General features: G+C 40.2%; 1 protein-coding gene across 9 annotated transcripts in view; it reads left to right on the top strand.

Annotated features, from left to right (window-relative positions):
• The window catches only part of TNC (tenascin C), a 100,084-nt gene that overhangs the window by 19,572 nt on the left and 57,808 nt on the right, over nt 1–22,704 (top strand). For 3 of the 9 annotated variants that reach the window (XM_064468845.1, XM_064468851.1, XM_064468848.1), the window contains exon 1: nt 8,091–8,294. The exons of 1 other annotated variant lie outside the window; for it this stretch is intronic. The gene's annotated coding sequence lies outside the window, so the exon portion shown is untranslated. Of the gene's footprint in view, nt 1–8,090; nt 8,295–17,061; nt 17,133–22,704 lie in introns of those variants that run through there. 5 more of the 9 variants (XM_064468847.1, XM_064468849.1, XM_064468852.1 and 2 more) reach the window with 4 other exon arrangements.

Here is a 22,704-nt window from a genome sequence, read left to right on the forward strand (position 1 = left end):
CTTTATCTGCTGCTCATCCCCAAAAGCTGGATGGAAGGGTTAAATATCCCTATTTGCTAATCTGTGACTGTGATTTATTAGTTTAATATCATTTTAGGATAAACTTTGAAGACTAGAGACGTAAATGTCTAGGGCCAGCACAAACAGGTACTTTTTAGTTGTTTTGGGACATTTCCTGTCTCCTCAACCACAGCTTGAGATCCCTAGTGCTTGGACAGACAGCTTTCCTCCAAGGTTTGTTTCTGGGTTTGGGCGGGGATGTTTTTTCTTTTTTTTTTTTTACTCAAAGGACAGACAAACAGGCCCCTTCCTCTCTCATCAGGGTGCTTTGAATAGAAATGTTTTTTCCCCTCTCTTATGTCAGTGGACTATCTTTGTAAAAGCCAGTCAGATTGTGCAAGATAGACACAGTGTGTCTGCTTATCAACAAGTGGGTCTTTTATGGATGCTATTGATAGAACATTGATTGGAATACCTATCACAAATACTATTTTGTCTATATGCCTGCTTAGCTTCACTCACAGGAATGCCAGTGATGATGTGCGTGATGGGATGGTTACAAATGTGGCTAAACAGCAGCTTTGATTTAATTTCCAGAGGGTATATAATTAAAGGTCCTTCTGCCACATTTTTCTACAGTGTTTTGCTTTAGGATTAAGACAGCCATTGTGACCAGCTTTCTACTCTAAAGGTTGGGCATGGTACCTTGACAGCCAGTGGATCTTGTCTCTCTTATTAGGAATTATTAATCAGTGCACAGTAATTACCAAACCCACCACCTTCAACTCCATGGATCAAAGTCCTTGTAGAGTTTCTCTTTTGCTATGTTGTGTACATTTGTTATGGGTTACCTGTTAAATAGTTAACCAGGCCAAGTACAGCTTTTAGACTGATTGACAGCATTGCCTGAAGCCTGAATGACAAAACTGAGCTGTAATCTTCCCTGCCCCTAAAAAATAATTTTTCACTGTTTTTCTCAGAATAGATGCCTTCGTCCTAAAGCAGGAATTGTAACAGAACAAGGGTGTTGCATATATAGGTATGGGTAGCTGAAAAATGTCAAATTTGTCATGTAGGCTTCTGGGTGGGTATTAGAAAGTCTTGAACCTTGCGTTTGATTTCTCATTCTGCTGCTGACATCATGTTTAATTTTGGTGTAGTTCCCCCTCCAAAAAAAAAAAAAAAAAGCGCTATACTCTTTGCCAGGCTTGTTTTACTAAACTATATTGGTTTTGGTACAGCTTTTCATGCCCTAGGGAAGACTATATTACCTTTAAAGTTTCATCTAGTTCTTTTTCTCTGTAAGTCCTTTGGCATTTTTGGATGAAACATGCAGTTGGGACTAAATACTGCTTTAAGTCATGAAATCACTTCTCTGTTTTTTACTTACAGCACAGCATGGCTCACACTAATTAAAATCATTTAAGGAAGTAGTTAGCTACAGAGGAGCTTCTTGTTAAATCTTAAGTTTCCTTTTTCCTGAGAAAGTAGATTATAATATTTAACAGCAGCAAACAAAGATATTACTATGTAACTGGTGTGCATTTTTGCAGAGGAGTAGTCTCATGCTTATGCTACGTGAGGGGTCCATTTATGGTGACCAGCTGGCATGTCTTTTAGCGGCTGAACATGCTTACTGGGAGCAACACCGCACTTGGGGTAGTGCTTATTTCAGGCACCCTTTACTTCAGGGCCCTTCAGGGCCATCACTTAGTTCAGGAGGGCTTCAAAGATTACGGAGTATTCACAGCTTTTTTGCTGGGGTGAGGAGGAGGTCTATGGGAGGTGTTAATAAGGCTGTTTGGATAGCAAGCAACATCAAATTCCAACCCAGAATTAAGACAGATTCTTATTAAACAAACGGTACCTGATATACCAAGATACAGACCGAGGGAACATTGCTATTGCTGTCTGTGGAGAGCTACATTTTTCAACTACCATGTTCATTAGATGCCCCCATCTCTAAGGGAGTGCTTAGGGAGAGCAGTCCTGTGGGTAATGTAGGCTGCCTTCCTCCCGGGTCGTGACAGCTGGGTGACATTGCATCGTGTTTCCTAACAAAAGGGTACTTAGGTGTGCTCATGTCTGTTTGTGCTATATAACTATCCACCCTTCAGTCGTTATTAGCATTAGGAATCGTCATCACTGTAGGGCATGTACCAATGACGGCTATCGCTATATCTGAACATGTTTCATACAGAATGGTTAAGCACCATGGACTTTTGCTTTATTGTTTTCATTATTTAAGCTTCGGTAGGGAAACTGTTCCTGCAAGACATTTAAGGATGTATTTAATGTCATTAGCTCGAATTTTTGACATCAATAGGCTTAAAAACGTGATTAGAGTAAAGTGCATGTAAGTATTTAGGGATGCATAGAAGCCTGCGCTTAAGTATTTTTATGAACTTAAGCACTTGGAGGATACAAATTGGTGTGACCTTGTACAAAACCTGTACAGAAGTTAGAGTTACTTTCTCTGTGTCATCTGTGGATTAAACACTCATCAGTAACGCTAACGTGCTGATAAAAACTATGTCATCCCACATCATGAGCTTCACTTTCTCACTCAGTCCTCAGCAATTTGGTATATTCTTCCTTGTCACTCTTCCTACCTTGATGCATAGTGAAAACCATATTTTGTCTCATAAACTTCTGATAAAATCCACTGCAAATATAATAAATGTCAATTATATTTGTGAACATTAGAAGTCATTCTGTGTCACAGAGTCCGGCACCAGCAGTTTAGATGGAAAATATTTATGTACTGACATAGTTGTTATTGTCTATTTACTCTTTTTTCTTTTTAGTAAAGCTTTGATTTTTCTTGAGTGAGTTTAGCATAGTGCTCTCCAGATTATATTTGTAAATGTTTGTGGTATCACTAACAACAAATTCTTGTCTAGTGCATATTATCAGTGTGCTGATGTCTACTTTGCAAAGTACATTTATTTTATAGACCAGGGAAAGAGATGATCACAGTTATCTTTTCAGAGCATGGCAGACCTTGCATTAGCACCCAAGTCGTCTGACTCTACTCTCATGTATCCCTTAACAGGCACATAACTTCTTTTTGCAGTGTGATAAGAGAGTATGAAATAACTTTATTAAACACCAACATTTTCCCAGTTACCTCATTTGTGGTTAATCTGGTGGTCTTTCCAGGCCATGCAAATACAGCCAAGACATACTTACCTCTTAAAAGTCTGGTTAAAGAAAGGCTAAATGGATATCTGTCACTACTGCCTTCCTGCGTACAGGCAGTACACATGCCCAGTGGGTCTGCTCTCAGATAGCCACATCTTATTTCTTCATTTAGGGAATGAATGCAACCCTTGGGGCATGTCCTGATGATGATAATAATAAATCAAAATAACAGAGGAAATTTCCTTTTCTTTTCTGGAGATCATATCTTAAAAATTCCAAAATTTACAAGTATGTTTTTGTAATTTAGTGTTTGGTGTGATATTTAATATTTTAATGACTATTATGAGGCCTCAACTTTACTACTGTTACATGTGCAGTTGGTTCCACTGAAGCTCTCCGTAGTGCTGGTCTGTGCAGCAATTTCAGACTTGTACCTTCAGTTTCTGCATTCATCTATTTAGGTCAGACTTCCCCTGGGTTAAGAACAAGCTTCTGCATTCTCTGATACCAAAACAGTGGACACTCTTCCTGCCTTTCAATGTGGGCTGCGAATGTCAGGATCAATCCAGCCTCAAAGCAATGTTGTCTTCAGCATGGTTGAACATGGTCAAACCAGTGCTCATAGCATTTGGGAAAGGATCGTCTATGTATATCTATATAAATTAGGGTTCTCACCTAAATATAAAAACTGGACAAGTAGCCAAAAGTCTGCAGTGCTTGAAAGCCCTTATTCTGTTTGAGAGTCATCACATCAGGGAAGGCAGAATGTTAGTAGTGTAGGATTACTGCAAATAGCAGATATTTAAAGCTACAGTTATGATATTTAGATATTTTTCTGGGGAAATAAGTTGAGGTGTCCCCTTGTGTATTGCCATTGAGTGATTCTAAATAAATGCTCTCATAGAAATCAAAGTCTGTTTGCAAATAATTGTCAAGTAAGAAGCAGTGAACGCATTGGAACAATGGTTTGCTGCAAATTAGTGGGAAATCGAGTGAAAAGTAGCAGATAAGATGGTAGCCCAAGAGCCAAAGTTTTAGCAAGGTTACCAGAATGCTACCCAATGTGAACTAGAATTAACTGATCTCTATTTGGCTACAGCTGTAGAGGAATCGAGGCAATGTGGATGCAAAGACAAAAGTACTGTGAACTTGATTCTGTACTGGTGAAGTCTTGTGAATATGGTCTCAAAAGAAAGAAAACATAGGGCAAGGATATTCAGTGAAGAAGGATCAAAATATCTCTGGAAATTACGTGACCTGAAAGCATCAGTCATAAGAATGGAGCTTTTCATTAGAAGTGTAAGAATGGAAAAGATCTTTAAAGTCATGCCTCCTTAAGGATCAACCCTGTGATATTACAGTGTCTCTTTAAATCTTGATTTTCATCTTCCTCTTAACATTAAATATGATAAGCTGTCTTCAGCAGGATGCACTTCATTGTGACTAAATTGGTACTGTTTCTCGAGCTGGCTGCCTTGGCTGTCTCCAGGCTGTGCTCTTGGGTTCTCCTTTTGAGCACCGTCCTGCTCTAACAGTTTCCTGTGAGAAATGCCCCTCTTTCCAGCCACAGGCACCGAGTACTTCTCCTTGCTCCTAAAATTGTTCAAAACAAGTGTCTGTTTCCCTGCCCGAAAGCAATGTCATCTGGCCATTTATGTTTCATAAGTTATATTCCAGTGGCTCACTGCATTCCCACCTGCGTGTTATTAAAATCGGCTGCACTATGTGCGTGGCAAAAGACTTCTCAGGCTGCGTGAACGGTAGTGTTAATTCCCCTGTGCTTATGTCTTTGCATTCAGGGCAGCTTTCCCTCTCTCAAAGTAGATTGTTCCTAGGACTGACTGGGTGAACCAACACAGGTATTAAAGTGGAACTAAGTCTAATTATCTGTGTTATAACAATTTTGTCCCAAGGTAATAATGAGCGTAATTTTTTGCAATCCAGTAATATTTTCCAAAACAATAAGTTGGTCTATTTTATGCTTTCATAATTATCAAGATATTCCTAGTTTTCTCTATCTGTTATGACCTTCTGTACACGTTCGCATTTCATCTCTAATATGAGCTTGTAAGCATATAAAACCACAGCAATAAACTCAGGAGTATGAAGTCCAGTGTCCATTTAATTTCTCCCTGTTCCTTTAATTTAAAAAAAAAAAAAAATCAATTGCTATCCACATTTATCTAATGAAATAGGATAACACAGGGCACAGAATCCAATTTTAGTCCTGCTTGTTAGAGATCACAACCTAAAGCTATCTTTCTGATTAAAATACATTTTCCCTGTCCTTTCATGCTATCATTTGCTTCTGACTCAGTGTATCATTCAGTGTTTGCAACAGACTATGATTAAGGATGGATAAGCCCAAAAAGATAAAGCAAGAACAGGCCTGAACTCTTACCTGAGACACATACGGCATATTTTTTTGAAATTAGGTCAGTGGGCAGAGAACTATTGGGGAAAAATTGAGTTTAAATTTTGATTCAATAACTGTTTGCAGAAAAGTTGTATTAGCAAATGCTCCAAAACCAAATCCTGCAAGGTGCTTCCCACAGTTGATACACAAGCTTTAACTTTTTTTTTTAGACTGTGGGTGTTGACAATGAAAAAAAGTGTTTTGCAAACGTATGTGGAAGGTCCACTGAAGTAAGAGACAGCGAATGGTTCATTGTACGGGGAGCCATCTTTTCCTGAGTCCATGTCAGGTTTTATTGGAGAAATTGTGTTCTGTCTCATGTGCAGTTTTTGGCCTCGAGTACATGTTTAAATTGGATTTCACAAGAATCTGTAATTGGGGGAGGGCTAATGTAGGCTGGCACCAGGACCATCTTGAGAACGTTCTGGGAAGAATTACACACAAAAATTGTAGACTTACTAGTAGGTGTGTACAGAAAACCTTTGCAATTGGTGGAGATGTCCAGAACAAGATTTACTTTTAAGAAATCGGCAATCAAAGAGGATCCGATGCCTTTACCAGGGATTAATTAAGATTTCTGACCCTCTCTCCAGCAAAGGCTCTTTTCTTCTTTTAGGGCATGACTGGTATAAAACACAGCGTGTCAAAAAATTAACTCAGAAATTGGAAATGGATGTCCATAAGTGGCTGATAGACATGCATCACTGATTTTACTGAAACTTCTGATCTCAGTATTTTTTGAACACTTCTGTAATTGGTTGGAGAAGCGGGTTCTGTTTCTTGGAAAAATAATTTGTAAAAACTTCTAGAAGGTTTACTTGTTTTGTTTTGGTGTTTTTTGGTTGGTTTTTCAGCAGCAGCTCTTTGGAAATGACTAAAATTTGTGCCATGTGCTGAGGAAGGGAGCTCAGCGTGAGCTCAGCGTTATTATTAGACACAAGAGAATACACACATGGGGTCAATGTTATGTATGAAAGCCACAGCAAAGAAAATTTAAGTAGTTCAGCGAGCAAAAGAACTCTACTTTTTATGGTCTCCAAAAATAATGATTGTAAAATGGTGATTCAGAATTTCGGGGTCAGGAATTCTCCCATCCGTTCCTAAGTGTGTAGGATGGGCCAAATCTTCCTGCTAGTACTGTGCTTGTGAAGCAGCAAAAAGGAAAAACTCCTGAAAGTGATGTGTGAGCTCATGGAGCCTGGGAAAGGTCAGCTGTGGGGAGATACAGTCAGAAAGAAACATGGTCAGCAAGGCCTGGGCAATCAATTTTTATCCTTATGAGCATCCTTGCTCCTGAGTAGGAACCCATCGCTTTCCTCCTGGGCCGTCCCATAGCCCCTTGAAATTGGTGAGTAGTGTTCTGTGTTTTTGTTGTCTTCAGAGGTGTTTGTATAAGTCTGGCTTTCTAAATCATCAAACAGAAGAGCGGTTTCATCCTTTATCCTAGAAGATATACCTGAAAGTTAAAGATTAATATTCCTTTCTCCCCCGGTGCCACCGCCTCCCTCCCCCCAGCAAAAAGACCCCAAACCAACAGTGGGCTGGGGTATAGGCAAGGGAGAGGCAGACTTTAGTCTCAGGTAGGAGGGAGATCGGTGTTAATGAGAACCCTTTAACTGTGACCTTTATTTTTTGCCACAAGCCTGAGGTTCAAGGGTAGACAGAGATAACAAACACCCGTGAAGAGGTCCCAGCTGAGCACGCTGTGTGTTACTGATAGCTCTGGGATGGGAAGCAGAGAGAATGCAATGACTGAGAAACCATAAGCCTCACAGAAGTGGATGAATTATCTTTACACACACAGAGCCACCTAATCTCTTTTTATCAGATCTGAGAAGAAAGGGAATCCCTCCCGTGTCATTCTCTTCGGGCTTTTAGCTCTTCTGGTGTTTTACAACGAATCGGGCTAGGATTCTGCTCACTAGACTTTTCTCTTGATTTCTCCACTCTTCTCCCTACAGCTCTTGAGAGAGCAAAAAGGGAGCAAAAGGACGCAAAGGAGATCACAGGCTTGAAAATATGGGGATTTGCCAGATCCTCAGTTTGTGTAAATCTGAATTTTTCAGTTGATTCCAGTGGAGCAGAGTCGATTTACATTAGACTCATTATGTTCTGTAGGAGTTCCTAGAATTGAAATCCTGCTTGTGATTCCTCTGTTTTTATTTAAATATATTACTCTTTTGCAATGTTAAAATAATGGGGATGAGGGGATTAAAACTCCTGATAATGTACTCTGCTGATGCTGTAAGGAAAATATTCTGCTTTCTGAGTCATTTGCCCTGAGCTGACTTTCTTTTTTAATGGTTCAGGGGTTTCCTTCTTTAGCCATAAATTGCATGCAAATTCTTTTTTTGTGTGTGTGCCTGTGTATGACAGTGTGTGTATGTGAGTGTGCGTGTGTGTCTTTCAGAAGCTAAGCCAAAGAGAGAGGCTGTTCCTTTAAAGCAAAACTGAAAAAAATGCCTTCAGGCATCCTATTACAGTGGAATGAGCCAAGGATCAGGATTTGCAGCTCAGCTATATAAACCCAGCAGAATCTGGCTGATCTGACCAGTTTGCCTTACTGTCAAACGCTTCTGTCTTTCACACACTCACACGCAAAATTAGACAACGCAACTTCTCTGAGTTTTGACAGGACGGCAACAAAGTCAGAAGCCGAAAGCTGACTTTAACATCATATTTATTTCATGGAGACTGATAACAGCGGGATCTAATCTTTGTCAGAGTCTGTAAGGTAAGTCTGCTTCCTTCCTGAATTAAAAAATCAGGAGCTCTCTCCCACACAAGTTTGCAAAGACACAGTGCTCTGTCATGACCCTCAGAGTTATGACTATCAGTCTGAATAGTCAGGGGTCTTATTAAGGAATAGTTTTGAATTGAAGCATGCCTGCCTTTAGTTCGTCTTTATTGCCCAGTGTAATAGTAATGTAAGAAAAGTCTCAATGACCTCAATCTGATCGGGTGAATGAGTGAAGGATGAGTTACTTGAATGCTGAACATCTCCAGAGATATAGACAGAAACCAAATTGGCAGGAAGGGGAGAAAATCAGATTTTGGATTTCCTTTTGGCTACTGAACTAATATAAACGTTTCCCCCATCCTCACCTCATGCCAGACCAAATCCACTTCACTTCTCAAACCTCCCAGGTAACTTCTCTTTCCTATGCTACTGTGTATGACTTGAAAAGGGTCAGGCCCTTTTCCTTTTTAATTTGCTCTCTGCGCACTTATTTGCACTGAAGCCTTTGCCACCTTCCTCCCACCCCCACTGGGCTCCAGTTTCTTTTAGAAGTATGGTAACATTAGTCTGCAGTGGGGAGCAAAAGACAAAGGAAGATTCAACTGGTATCTTATTACCAGTACTTAAATGGGTGCGTTCTGGGGAGTGGGAGGGTGAAATTCTCCATCATCATGGTAAAATGGAGACACTTGCTTTACCGTGTGTCTTAACTACTTGCTCCCTTGTTCACTGAGATTTTCTGCATGACTGTGTCTGCACTTACCAGTTAGGCTCAAATTGGCTTAAAATAGAGAAGCTGACCGGGAGAAGGTGACTGTACTTAGCTTCATTTCGAAGTTAAGCCCACTTACTCAGAACTTTCTGTTACCTCACCTTTGCAGAGTTTTCCCTGCCCGATTTTCTCTCTGGCTACTAGGAGACAGAGTTTTTGGCAGTTATTCTAAACTTCTGAAAATTCTGCATCATACTATGCAGGAGAAAGGTGTGTTCAGATTGAAATGACGGTGACATGTCTTCTTGCACAGCGGAGACATTATGAAATTAGAAAGCATAATAAAGGTATTTATCAAGTGTTCCTTCATGAAAAAAATAGAAGTCGTTGAGATGCATTTGACTCTATGGACTAGGTAAAAGCCTTATTGTCAAGCTGTTGCATTTGGTTCTCTCTCCCAGCTTATTCTTCAAAAAAAATCATATTAAATAATGGGAATTCACCTTAAACACCTCCCAGTGAATGTTATTTGTGGGTTTTGTTTTATTGTGCTGGGGTTGTGCTTTTGCCTTTTAAAGCTGTGAAATCTTAAGGGTGCTGTAGTCTGAGAATGAGCTGGACAGTAGGAGCTAGTGACAGTCCTTTGAATTCTAGGAGGACTTGCAGAAAAGCGTTACGATGTCTTTTGGGTTTTTTCTTACTGCCATTTGGGAACTTGGGAGCAAATGTCTGATCAGATGAAATCATTTAGTCAAAAGAAGAGAATGGGTCTTTGTGCAGTTCGCCTTCCCTGGCAGTGAAATTTGAAAGTACTTAGAAAGGTTATCAGGGTGTTCCTCTGCACCATTGCTCAGGAAAGGATGCGCATCTGAATCAAGCAAGGCAGCTGGAAAGGGGCAGAGTGAGAGGGATGCTGTACGGGGACTGCTTGCCCCCACTGCCGCGGACCCTACCAGAGTCACTATCCTCAGTAAATTACTATTTGTTTCCCATATTTTTTGCTCATTAATTTTATGCTCTGGCTCCTTTCAGCACAGAGAAAATTCTTTGCAAGTTCCAGTTCTTAATCCTATAACTACAGTTACATTATCAGTGTTTCCAAAGCTGTAGAAGAGCCAAAGAATCTGCTGAAAAGTGCACAGCCTGCAGATTAGAATGTCATGTCTCATTTGGAGAGGAAGCTGATACTCTGCTGAAGAAATCTCATCCAGGTACCTTGTAGTGATAGGCATATGAAAAGAGAACCAACCAGATCCCATCCTCCTGTTGAAATACTGGTGTTAGAGTTTACTGGGAATATCCCTAAACTCAGGGTGAAAAGTGCTCCACAAAATTGTGAGCAATGATTTAGCTGGAGACTTTTTGTTAATGGAAATCTATTTTTTTTCATCCCAGCTTTTTAAGGCTGGATCATTTCTCTTCAGTATTCAATTACATTTAGCTATCATGTTGCTAGAATAATATTTCTAAAGGTGTTTGAAGTTCGGATCAGGTGACTTATTTTTCATATTATTGCTTTTTATAAAATATCTTAAAAAAGCCAAAGACTATTCATGTATGAAGATGTTCTGACTTGCTATAAAGAGACTGTCAAAGTTTGTTCTTGACTATTGTTTCACTTTTTGATAAGAAAATGAGATTAGATGGCAGAGTCTGTGCTTCTTGGGACATTTTCATCCTTTTCAAGAGTGAAGCAGCACTGTGAAGCAAGCGTGCATTTGAAACAGTGGTGTTGCTTTGGAGCCAAAGCTTTAACCCTTTCATCCCTTCTGGTAAAACCATTTGAAATACTAGACCTGCTCGTGCAGTTCTCTGCCGTTTTCCTAGTAGAACGCAAGAGTACATCTGTTCGCCTAGCTTTGTAGGCTGTGTTCAGAGGTCTGAGTGGGGCACTAGATGGCAATGAAGTGTTCTGGGCTGTATAATGGTTGGCTGGTGTAAATGGATGTCCCGTATTGGCAAATCTGTAAGGGAGAAACAGTGTTTGTTCAGTTGGCTGTTTCCATTAGTGAACCCTGATATCATGTCTAGGTTGAATATTACATTTGGAAGTCAGCGTAACTGCAGGGGGTGGTGTCTGCTTCATTATCAGCTACACATTTACCTGTCCTACTTGTGTCACATATATTGAAACATGAGAAATTCAGAGTGGTTAAAAATTACTCTAAGTTGAAGCCTGTGACTTGATATATTCGTCCTTGGACATGTGCCATCACGGTCTGCTAAACTGAAGGGCCATTGACAGTCTTAAAGTCCAGTGTCTCATAGCTCTAGGCTTAGGAATGGGTGATTTACATCACTGGAAAGTTAGAAATCTTAGCTTTCCAATAATAAAAAGGTATTTGTTTTGAACTGTGACAGTTTGAGATATTGGGCTTTAAAATTGTGCTCTGATTTATCAACATCCACTTTCTCAGACTTAATTTCTGGTGTGAATTTAGCACACCCTTCTCAAAGACTGATCTCTGCTATGAAAACCCGTGGTTATAAACTACAGAAGTCTGAGTCTATTGTAAAATGTAGTAGCTACCCTTAGCAGTTTTAAGGAAGTTGCTAATGTAATATTGCAGAAAGATCATTGTTACTGAAATAGGAAACTAAGGAAGATAGCAATCAGAGTGAATTATACTGAGTAGATATTTTACCATCACCCAGGCTCGGCGATATGCAGAACTAGTGCAAGCACTTGCAGGACTAGTAACTAGCAATTCTGGACAGGAAACATCATAACTTGAGGTCAAGAGCTGAAAAATAAGGGATGTGTACAGGTTGCTTATGAGTTTATAAGGTGTAATTTAATTCATCGAAATGCTTGATATCGAAGTGGACTTGCTGTCCATGGCTTCTGTTGGTTTTGTGTAGAAGTTGACGATGTTGTTGCTATTGGTACAGCATTTTAGGCCTTGTTATAGTAGAAGGAGCGAATAGACCTATTAAGTGATGCTCTCTGCCACAAAAAACTTACAATCGCTATTATTAGCTGTTCAGAAAAGTTCTTTGTGAGTGAAGAGAAAAAAGGAAGGCGGCAGTTCTTTGAGGAACAGCACTACCGGAAAGAAGGAAAATGAACAATCCTGAGAGACAATCCTGAGCCGTCTCAGTTTCCATGAGCTCTGGGGTTTATATGAGTGTGAAACTTCCCCTAACTCAGTGCTTACTGTCCACTCGTGCGTTCGACCCTCTGTCCAATCTGTGCTGAAGTTAAATACCTTCCACATGTGGGAAAAGTTAAAAACCGGGCATTCTTCCAGCTAATGAAATCTTTCAATGTATGATGTAACTGAGCGGTGCAGAATGGCCAGACTGGGAAGGAGGAGTCAGAATGGGATTCTGCCTGACAAGAGATGTCTCTCGATCCAGCAGAAAGTGTTTGGGCACTGAAAGAAGGAATATAATAGGGATCCTTCAGCTAAAAGGACAAAGTTTGAATTACCTTCTCTTGTTAACATTCACTGGAATAATATACATGGTCTTATAACTAGGCATGGCCTTAATGTAATATTTTTACTGTATTTTTATATGCATCATTTTTCTCTCTCTCTCTCTTCTATATATTGCATATTCTGTTGCTGACAAAACAATAAAAAAACCCTATAGCTTCAGGGAGTATACCTGGACGTAGACTTTAAAGAATACTAGTTAATATACATTATGCCCCCTAAAGTACCCCTCATAAACAAATGTGAGATTTTGCTGCTCAGGTAGTGGAGCCAACGAGAATAACTTTCCATTTATGTTTTTGTTTGGCTTATGCATCACCGAAGATGAATCCACCCTGAGTTGATCTTGTTGCAAGAAATTTCTCCAAATTCACATCCTTAATTATCTTGCCACTGTAGTTTCAATTAAACTAAGGTGGGATGTTGCCAAGTTTTCAGAACTTCTAACTAGAGAGTCCCTGTGTACAAATAGCCTGTGGCATTTTGTATTCTTTGGGTAGCGGAGAACAACGTTGCCAAGTTTGCATTCAGTCATCCATCACATATTAGCCCACTGGAGGTCCATTCTTCCCTAGCAATAGGGGAGCTCTGCTTCCTACTTAGAAAGATTACTCACACAGAAAGCTCTTTCCCCATAACCAGAACTGCACAGGGAAGAGAAAGGACGCTTTCTTCAATTCATATAAGTGCTCCGTTTCCAAACTCTTGACAAAAATGATATTGTTTCATGCTTAGAAAACATATTCTTTTTAGTAATTGAGTAGAAAGTACGGGGTGGTAGAACAGAAATCTTTAATACTGATTTAAAAACCATTGCTTGAATCAAGGCACAACAAAGGTCTGTTGTAGTAGTCTGCCTCTTCCCTATGCCAGGCTGTAGCATTGGCTATATGGGTATAATATTGGCCAGGATACTCAAAGGAGTCTGAAATGGGGTGCTTGGGGAAATTCCACTGTAATGATTTTGCTACAACTACGTACTTGAGCATTTGTCTGTGTCTTATCCCAAGACGCACCAGAACGTCATAAGCTCATTAACCTAAAATTACAAATGCTAATTTTCTTATGGAATTAGGATATTAACCATAATATTAATCTAAATTGTCTTGATTCTTCTTTAAATGTATGCTCTTTTACACCATTCTGGCAGAACAAAGCTAATAGGGGATGTAACTGTCTTCTGACTGTATATGAAAATCAAACCATGAGATTGTTTCCCCGTGTGCCCATCAGAACCGGCTAAAGAGTTAATTCTACCATTAAGAAACTCTTGTTGGAAAGGTATTAAGAAAAAGATTTATTCCCCAGAAAGAAGTTTGCTTTTCATTCCCAAGAAATTAAAAGAACTGGAAACAGGCAGATTTTGTCAATCAATCAGTTTTGGGCTTGTCTCAAAGGCAGGATGTAGGGTTTCAGGTGAGGGAGCCAACTGCGAGCTGAGCACTTGTGACTGTGGTGTTCTGCCTCTTCGGTTTGATGAAAAGCCTTTATTTGAACAGGAAAGGTTCACTTTCAGTCTGTGTTATAGAGTGCAGTACAAGACCTTAGTGGTTATCTTCCTTCTTGGCCTGGCATGATCTCATTTGGTCAGAACTCAGTTGTTAGGTTTTCAAAAGGAGCTCAGTGTCTACTTTGCACTGACTCTTTGTTTTTACTGGTTCTTTTGGAAAGCCAGCCTCTTTTGGTTATGCTGAATCCTCCTAAATAGTTTCTCTGTGCTGTGTGACAAAGGTCTATGCCAAGAAAGATATAAAGGTAGCCTGTGATGTGTAGGCAATCCATTCCTCTTAGTAAGACAGAGTGTAATGCATATTTTTCCTTTACTTGTGGCTTGTACTTCCCTTCTGCATTGCTTGTACAACAGTAATTCAAGTCTGACTCAGAATGAATGCTGCACACTGTAGACTACAAGTCAAATGAGAACAGGATGCATACTAAGGGAAAGGTCTCAGATAATTTTTCTTATTGAAGTATTTTGGCAATGTAAATAGTTTCCAGGAAAAAAATGCTGGCATTTCCCATGGCGAGCACTCCTTATGAATGTCCTATCTATTTTTCCAGTTTGGTGGGCAACTGAAGTGTTTACAGGAGGATTATACCATCTGCAAGCCAGCGAATTTATATTTCCACCATCAAGTGTTAATTATGTTGTAGACTTATATACACTTTACAGCTTAGCCAGTGAATCACAGTCATCCAACACTACAAGTACTGCAGTTCCAGGTTTGATGGAAGGAACACAGGACCTAGAGACAGCACCACTCTCAAATGCATTAGACATTATTTGTACTTTATTTGTCCTTCTCAGGTCATTATTTCCTATACTATTTATTTGCCTTAGTACACTGGGATGTGACAGGGTCACTAGCAGAAGCAAGGAAATATGGCTTACTACCAGTCAGCCACGTGGGCCTGTCCATGCTTGCCCCATCACTGGACATGGTGTGTAGGCTCTTGCATCGCAGGGAGCTCAGTGTCACTGCCCCACCTGCGTTCTCAGAAGCCCCTTGCTTCTAGTATTGTAACGCCATGTCAGTGCTGAGGAAGGTCATTTTGGACGCAGAGTTCATTTGCTTTGGTTTGGTCAGGATCCCTCTAGAGTTGGGTGTGATTACATTTCCACATTACCAATGGTCCCACTGGCACTGTTCAAATGGGTGAAGTCTCATCGGTAAGAAAAGGGAACTGATCCTGAATTAACAGAGTGCTTTCCAGGTTGTGGCCTGACTCTCTTTTGTACTATTTGTGCTGCTCAGAACATGTGCAGGAACCCTTAAACTGTGTTTGTTTCTGTATATATACATAAAACTCACACTTGACGTAAGAAAAGTGTAATTCCTATAAATAGAGATGCCCTATATATCCTATAATCCTAAATCCTAATATCCTATTAATATGCTACACTTACAAAAAGGGGGCCTTAGTGTAAATAAAAATTGAGTCTACAGTGTCTAACTTCAGTGGTTTCACCTGGGGAGAGAGCTTTTTCTGCTAACATGAGCAATTATTGTTTTATTTTGATATGGCATGTTGAATATGCGTATAGTATAGCTGCTTGACATTGTCTTAATTATATAGCAGAGCAATCTCTTTTTGCAGAGGATGCCTTGGCCTGATGTGATTTGGTTTATGCTCATACAGGTCAGGAGTACTGCCTATGGAGCAACATGGGGATAAAACCAGTCTGACAGAGAGGAAATTAGAACCCACCGAGCATTTTTCGTGCATAGAATGGCACTTCATTGTCTGCCTTATTCCCTGTCCGCTTCACTTCAGCTTGCATTTCTGAGGGGATGGTTTTCTTCTATGCAGACTTCAGAGGCTGCCAGCCAAATTCTCATGTGACACAATTGCATTGATTTCACTGGAGATCTGTTGCTGGATAATTGAGCTCCACATCCCTTCTTTTATTCCACAGCTCAAATTGCTGTCAGCTAAGACTTCAGCACAGACAGGTCTCAAGTCACTGTGGGTTAAGAGAACGAGGTCAGAGTGCTGTTGGTGGAGGTCTCTCAAGTCTCCCATTAGTGTAACAGTGCCCAATTCGTTGACATTTGAAACAGCAGCACGGATTTTTGTCCGAGTTCAGTCACCATTGTGACTAATCACTTGCTCAGGGCTCTGTATATGGCTGTATTTTCCATTACATTACATAAGTGCTTCTGCTTCACGTCAGTGCACTGGGAAACACACTCAGACTGAACGTTTTAGAAACAGTCTCCTCTCTTTTTTCCAAATGACTTGCACTCAATTTGTTTCGTATTTTGTGAATCTGATTTCTATTTTATTTTGTTTTGCCAAGCCATGGTTGATTTCCTCTCCATCTTCATTTTTCATTACGTATTTTGTTCTACTACGAGTTCGCTACCCTACCCTAGGTTGCCAAAGATGCAAATTCTTCATGCTACCACATCTGACAGAACCAGGCCAAGCAGATATCTAGCCTGGGGGCTATTACTGGAAGTCAGATTTCAAGGAACTCCTTCTGTGGTCGTGTGAGTTAAAAAAATGTGCACATTCCTGCACATTTCAGACGCTAGTACCAAGGACAGAGGAGCTCCAGCAGGGAGGAAAAGCTGCCCAAGGAAACTAATAATTGTTTTAAAAGCAAAGAATTGTCTGGGGAGGGGTTACCCATATGTTTTCCCAACTTCTTTTAAGAAGATGATCAAAGTCTGCTAATGACAGGAGACAAGCAATAATATCTCTGATTGCCCAGTACAGTACAGGCTTTTATGACTGACTTCTGAGACATTTTTAGAGATGTCATTTTCGTTGCTTCAACCAGTATATGGTTAAATGAAAGTAAAATTACAAACTGCATGCAAATAACCACAATGAATTCTGAAAGTACCTGCTGCCCGCTGCCCAATATCATCTGTAGCAATTCATACTTCTTAAACACTTTTTGTTATTCCAGAGCAATACACACGTAAATTATTTATGCTCTTAGTTACAGCAGTGTCATTAAAACAGAACACTTCCACATCACTTGCCTCTGCGTGCGACATTCCTTCAGCTAAAATCACTTTAAATATGGAAAAGTGTGATTCTATGGAGTAGAATTTTGGCTAACCTCTCCCTTCTGACCTCCAGGAGAAATTTAAAAAAACAGCTTCATCAGAGATGCTGTACAAAGCAGTGTTGTCTGTGTGCTGAGCCTATCCACTTGTACACCGTGTGAGTATTTGTTTAATACGTCAATGGTTCCTAGTTCTTATAAATGCAAAGATCCTATTTTCTACTGCATAATTTTCACCAATATTTTTGGTAAGCTTATTAATTTGGCATCTGCTTTTTATAGCAGATCACCTATTTATTCACCTATTCATATTATTTTTATCAAGAGTGTTGATGATTCATTTCCTACCTCTCATTATCTGTAGAAAAGCTGATGTTTGATACTTTAGTTGAAAATTTTAGGGACAACTGAGACTGTCTAGGCTCCTATCCCCAGAATTGGCTGCTGCTTTCTTCTCAGGAACTCTTGCTCAGCATGAAAGGAGTGGGAAGAAAATTCAGAAGTCCTGAATTTCTGCTCTTCCCATCTCATCACAAAATCATCTAGAACTTTGTGAACGGCTGTGGAAAACCTATAGGTTGTTTTGGAAGAAACATGGTGGAGAAGGGTCTGGAAATGAAGCAGAGATTTGTGTGGGGAATGAACGTAAGTTGCTGTGATTCATACAAAAAAGCACACAAACCTCATAGTTTGAAACTGCATCAGTAAAGCCCTCAAAATAATTCAAAGTGAAGTCTCTAGTGTCTACCCAGAAAATAATGAGCTCCTGACAAAGTGTAACTTGGCAAAGAAACTTTCCAAAGACAAGTTTAGAAAACCATAGATCTTTTCCAGCTCTGCCTCTTTGCTATGAGGAGGAAAAAGCCAAGAGAGCAAGTGAATGCTTTTGCTATTAGGAAAGGCTTTATTAAAAGGTACAGTACACACTTAAGAGGCAAGAGTGATTTCGGCTGGGAGATTATGTGCAAAAGTTGCTTTTGCTGTGAAAGGGCCTTTTTTTATATTGTAAAAGGCACTAATCTAGGCTTCAGTGTCTGTGGCACCTCTCCTATGGACCTGATTCAATTCCACATTTAACAATCCAGAGTTCCACGTATCTCTTCAGCGACTAATGGGTAAAACTCACTTCTGTGCTGTAAATGCAAATGGGGGTTTCAGTGGGAAACTAAGCAAAAGGAAGGTGTGAACACATCCCTTCTGCTTTCCATGGAGTCCTTCTGAGACGACCCAATTCTATAGTTCTGCTACTGTTTTTAGAACAGCGACAGTTTTTCTGAATCCAGTGCCTTTGTTGCTGTTCACATCCCTAATGTGCCCTGCAGTTTCTAATCCACAGTTTTTGTCTAGGCGTTTTTCTTCCAGCTCTGAAAGCTACAGTACGAACAGAGATTGCTTGGCAGATGGGAGGAAAAAACTATTTAGCAGATGCATAGTCCTGTCTTTTTTTTTTTCTCTCTCAAGTTTGTAGCAAATTGCTCTGCTTGGCTGATTGCTGTGCACCCTGCCATGAGTCTGAATGCAGCTCAAAAGCACCCCACTGACCTGCTTGTTTTGTTTATCTTTTTTGAGTTCCCATTTCCAGAAATCGATGCTCAAGTGTCCGAGCTCTTAACAGAAAACCAAGCTCCAAGGACAGACTGAATTCCTTGTTAACTTGTGCCTCATCTCTGTTGCTGGAAGCTAGACGGGATAGGGTTGGTGCAAGTCCTCCCATAGTTATCTCTTCTAATTCTGTTTCTCTTTTTTAATTTATATGTTACATATTTGAATAACCTGCCCCATAAAATAACTAGTTTGTTTTTGAGGCTTGTATAAAAATCCCTCTGAGGTCTGAGCTGGATGTAGTATTCTTCTTTACCTCTGGCCTGAAAGCGTGAATCACTTCAGTTGTGTACCAGCAGAAGATGTTGCTACACAACAGTGGATAAAGCTCATCATGGAGGAAGATTGTGTGTCTGTCTGTGTATGAATGACTCCTCTGATTTCATGAAACATCTGGAGACTGTTATAGATGAAAGGGCATTCTGTAGATACAAGATAATTAGCTGGACCCATGTATTTTGTTTCAGTTGCAGATTTTTCTCAAATTTTCTGGTATGTTCCTCTGTGGGTTTTGTTAACCCTGTCATTTATTTCCATGGGTTCATCTTCTTATTCTGGTAATTGGCGTGGTACATCCTATGTTTTGGAGTCAGAACAAGTCTTCAATTTTCTATTGTTACTCTAGAATTTCAAGCAGTCGTGCAGTTATCTGCATATTTGCCACACATGTCTGGTCAGGCTTTCTTCTTCGGTGCAAAGGACATTTCCCTACCTGTGATTCTTTTTCTCCCTTACATTGCAGGGAAAACACTCCAATTCTTTGCTTTTAACTTAGGTTTTCCTGGCAATTTTATAGCACTCTTCAGGAAGATATTTAATTATGGAAATAAGGATTTGACAGTACCTTTCCTGTGAGGTCCTTGGGATACTTAATTCACCAAGACATACATTCCGCCTGTGAGGTTTCACCGGTGAATAAATTGAGACACACCAGATGATTTATGAAATAATTTCAGTGCAGGATGCCTGAGCTTCAGTCCTCAGTTCTAACCACGAGACCGCACTGCTATTCCCAAGGCTGTGAGCACTTTCTGGAGTCTCTGCCGAGAGCACATGGTTCTGTGGGAACTCCACACGTCCAGCCCTAACAAGCCAGCCCTATTTAGCTTCATTTCTCTTGTTACAGTTCAGAAAACTGCCTCAACTACTGTGGAGATGTAGTATTTCTGGGCCTGGGGAATGCATTCAGTGGGAGACCTGTCCATTCTCACTTTGCAATAATACTGTAAGGTAACAGTCTGTGCCTCACCATCCCATTGAACTGTAACTCCCATGTGAACGTATTCTTTGGCAGCCCTAGCTATCGGTTCATCTCAGACTTTATTTCCATTTTGATTTTCCCCATCAGTCAGCAGTAGACTCCCTAGTAAGTCCATCTGCCAGTTTGTATTCCCAGTTTTCGTAAAGGGGAGTCTCTACCATCAGAAAGATCCACCCTTACAGCACCACAGCCCAAGGCTCTGTGGTAGAGCAGAAGGGGGCTGCATGCTCCCCTGCCTGCTGTTGTCTTCCACATGTCCCTGCAGGACAAATCCGGAAGATACTTGCTCCTTTTTTAATGCTGTCTGAGCAGCAGGACCCAAATCACACCAACATACAAGCAACTGTTGTAAATGCCAGCTGAAATATTTTTTTTAAAAAAAGAATTCCTCTGAATGAACATTTGTTTGGCTTTTTCAGCTCGGCATTCAGTTTCACCTCTTCACATAGTAAAGCGAATAAACCTAATTTGTAAAAAACCTCTGTGCATTTTATAGATGCAGTATTTTAATTTCCTGGGCTTTGCACCTCTGAGGCAGAAAGAAGCAGCAACATAAACCATGCGAGACATTACTTAGTCAACCCACTGCAGTTTGCATTATTCCCTTGAACTCATTCAGCAGCATCCTTTTTACATGATTGTATCTTTATTTTGCCTCAAACAAAAGCTGTACTTTTAAAAAAGTAATACAGGGACATATTTTTAGCTGCTGTGAATCACTGGGATGCCACAGGTCAAATTCGCCAGCTGGTCTAACATGCTTTGCAGGAAAAGAGAAAGTAGAGTTTTGCTAACGCACCAGAACAGTATGATCAAATTAGAAGACTGAGAAACCTTAGTAGCTGTCTCCCTGCTTCCCATCCCCGCCCCCCGCCCAGCTCTTCTTTCTTCTTTTTTCCCAGTCTGTCAAGCTGTTTGTTTCACATCTTGAGCCAAGATGATTTCCAGCCAAACATGCTGGGGGGTGCGGGGGGAGTGTTATTTATCCGTAGTTACGATACTTTTTTGTATAATAAGCAGAACTTGTCTTGCAAAGAGAAGAATCAGTGTCCTCAAAGATGGTACAAACCAGAATTGTAACTGGACACTGAGTCAGCCATCAGTAAAAAGCTTTTTAGCTCTTGGACCACTATTTTTGAAGTATTTTGCTACCTGAAAATTCAGTTTTGTGCCTAACGGTGTTTTAAAATGCACTGACATGTCTTACTTCCCCATAGGCACATCTCTGTGCTTTCAGAGGTGTTAATGAATGTAAGATTAATTCTCTTTCTTCTCCTCTCCTGGGATGAGGGATAGCATGGGCTCGGTAGTTTCACTTCCATAATGCTTTTCACTTAGTAATTGAAGTCTAGGCTGCTCTGTGTTTTATTAGAAAAAAAGAGGTTGAAGAAATGATTGAGGTGGTTATTCTTTTAAAAAGGCCATTTTCTTCAAAGCAAGCCATCACAGAAAAATTACTGGTTTCCAAGTAGATTTCCTCAGAAAGGCTTTTTTGGGATAGGGTAGAATTTCTTCTTGAGAAAGGAAACTCCTGAAACGCTGCTGACTATATTTTAGTTTTCTTCTTGCTGAGTTTTCAGAATCGAATGAAAAATGGCATCTCTCAATGGCAAAATATGTGTTGTGAGAAAGATTTTAACTAGTTTTACTTGTTACTTTATCATCACTTGGCCACAGTTCTTTTACAGTGCTTTTTTTATAAAGCCAACCTTTATATGCCCGTTGGGTTGCTCAGACATCCAGTGGAGAGGACAGGGAGATACAGAATGTAATCATCCAAAATGAGAGGAAATAACTCAATTTTTTTTTCTGATCTAGGGGGTCACTCATGCCACCAAATAACTAGCCTGAAATAATGGGATTCTTATAAGTACATGTATTTAACAGCACATGTCTTTCTGTTTATAAACGTCTTTGCGTCCTTAGAGATAAATCAGTGGAAAAGAACTAAGAGCTTTGGTCTTAGACTTCACAAGCTAAGCTGACCTTGGGTGTGTGTCCTCCAAGGGAAATTAGTAATGATTCAGTCAGAACTCTTTCGCTGCTGTCAGAGCCGAGCTGGTTCTCCCGCCACAGGCTAAGGGGCATTTCAAAGTTGTCTGAACTGCAGGACAAAACATATTCTCATCCAAAGGCCTAAGTCTTTCTTCAAGTCAAGTAAAAATTGGGGACACGTTTTAGTTCACCTCCCCCATAATGACACAAAAGCCCGCTGTTTTGGTAAAGGATTTCACTACTGCAGAAGGTAGGTGCTGTGTCACTCCAGCAGTGAGGGGCACAGGATGGCTTCTGGGAGGCTTGCGCTGTTTGGATAGTGCACTGTAATATTTCATGGTGACATTTGCCACATGGATGTGTATAACTGTCTCTGCCACAAGGCTGGGCTCTGTAGAAAATTTGAGAATAGATTAAGACCTTTGTCCTGTCATCTGAGAACAATTAATACCTTTCCTGTGCCCCTTTCCCAACTTATTCCTCTTTCCTTTATCTGTTAGATAAAATGAAAAGAGAAAAAACCCACTTTATTCACTTCTCAATTCTGCCTGAGACTGTTTTTTAAAGACCCTTCTTTTGTGTGTTTAATCAGATGCTTGATAACAGAAGAAGCGTTGCTAACTAACCCGGGGTACAAAGAAGCCCCTTCAGAGGAACACATGACCTCATCGACGGGATTACTCTATCACATCGACAGGATTACTCTATCACATGAATTCAGACTCCATCGCACACCCAAAATAAATGTTAGGCTCCGTTTGCAGCTAAGTGCTTTATTCACCTCCATTTGGCAGGGCATATGCTTTGCCAATGTATTCCTCAGTCACTGGGATTAAACATGTATGGAAATTCAGCACAAGAGGCAGATTTTC

This window comes from Phalacrocorax carbo, chromosome 18 (assembly GCF_963921805.1).
Source record: "Phalacrocorax carbo chromosome 18, bPhaCar2.1, whole genome shotgun sequence".
Classification (NCBI taxonomy): Eukaryota; Metazoa; Chordata; class Aves; order Suliformes; family Phalacrocoracidae; genus Phalacrocorax; species Phalacrocorax carbo.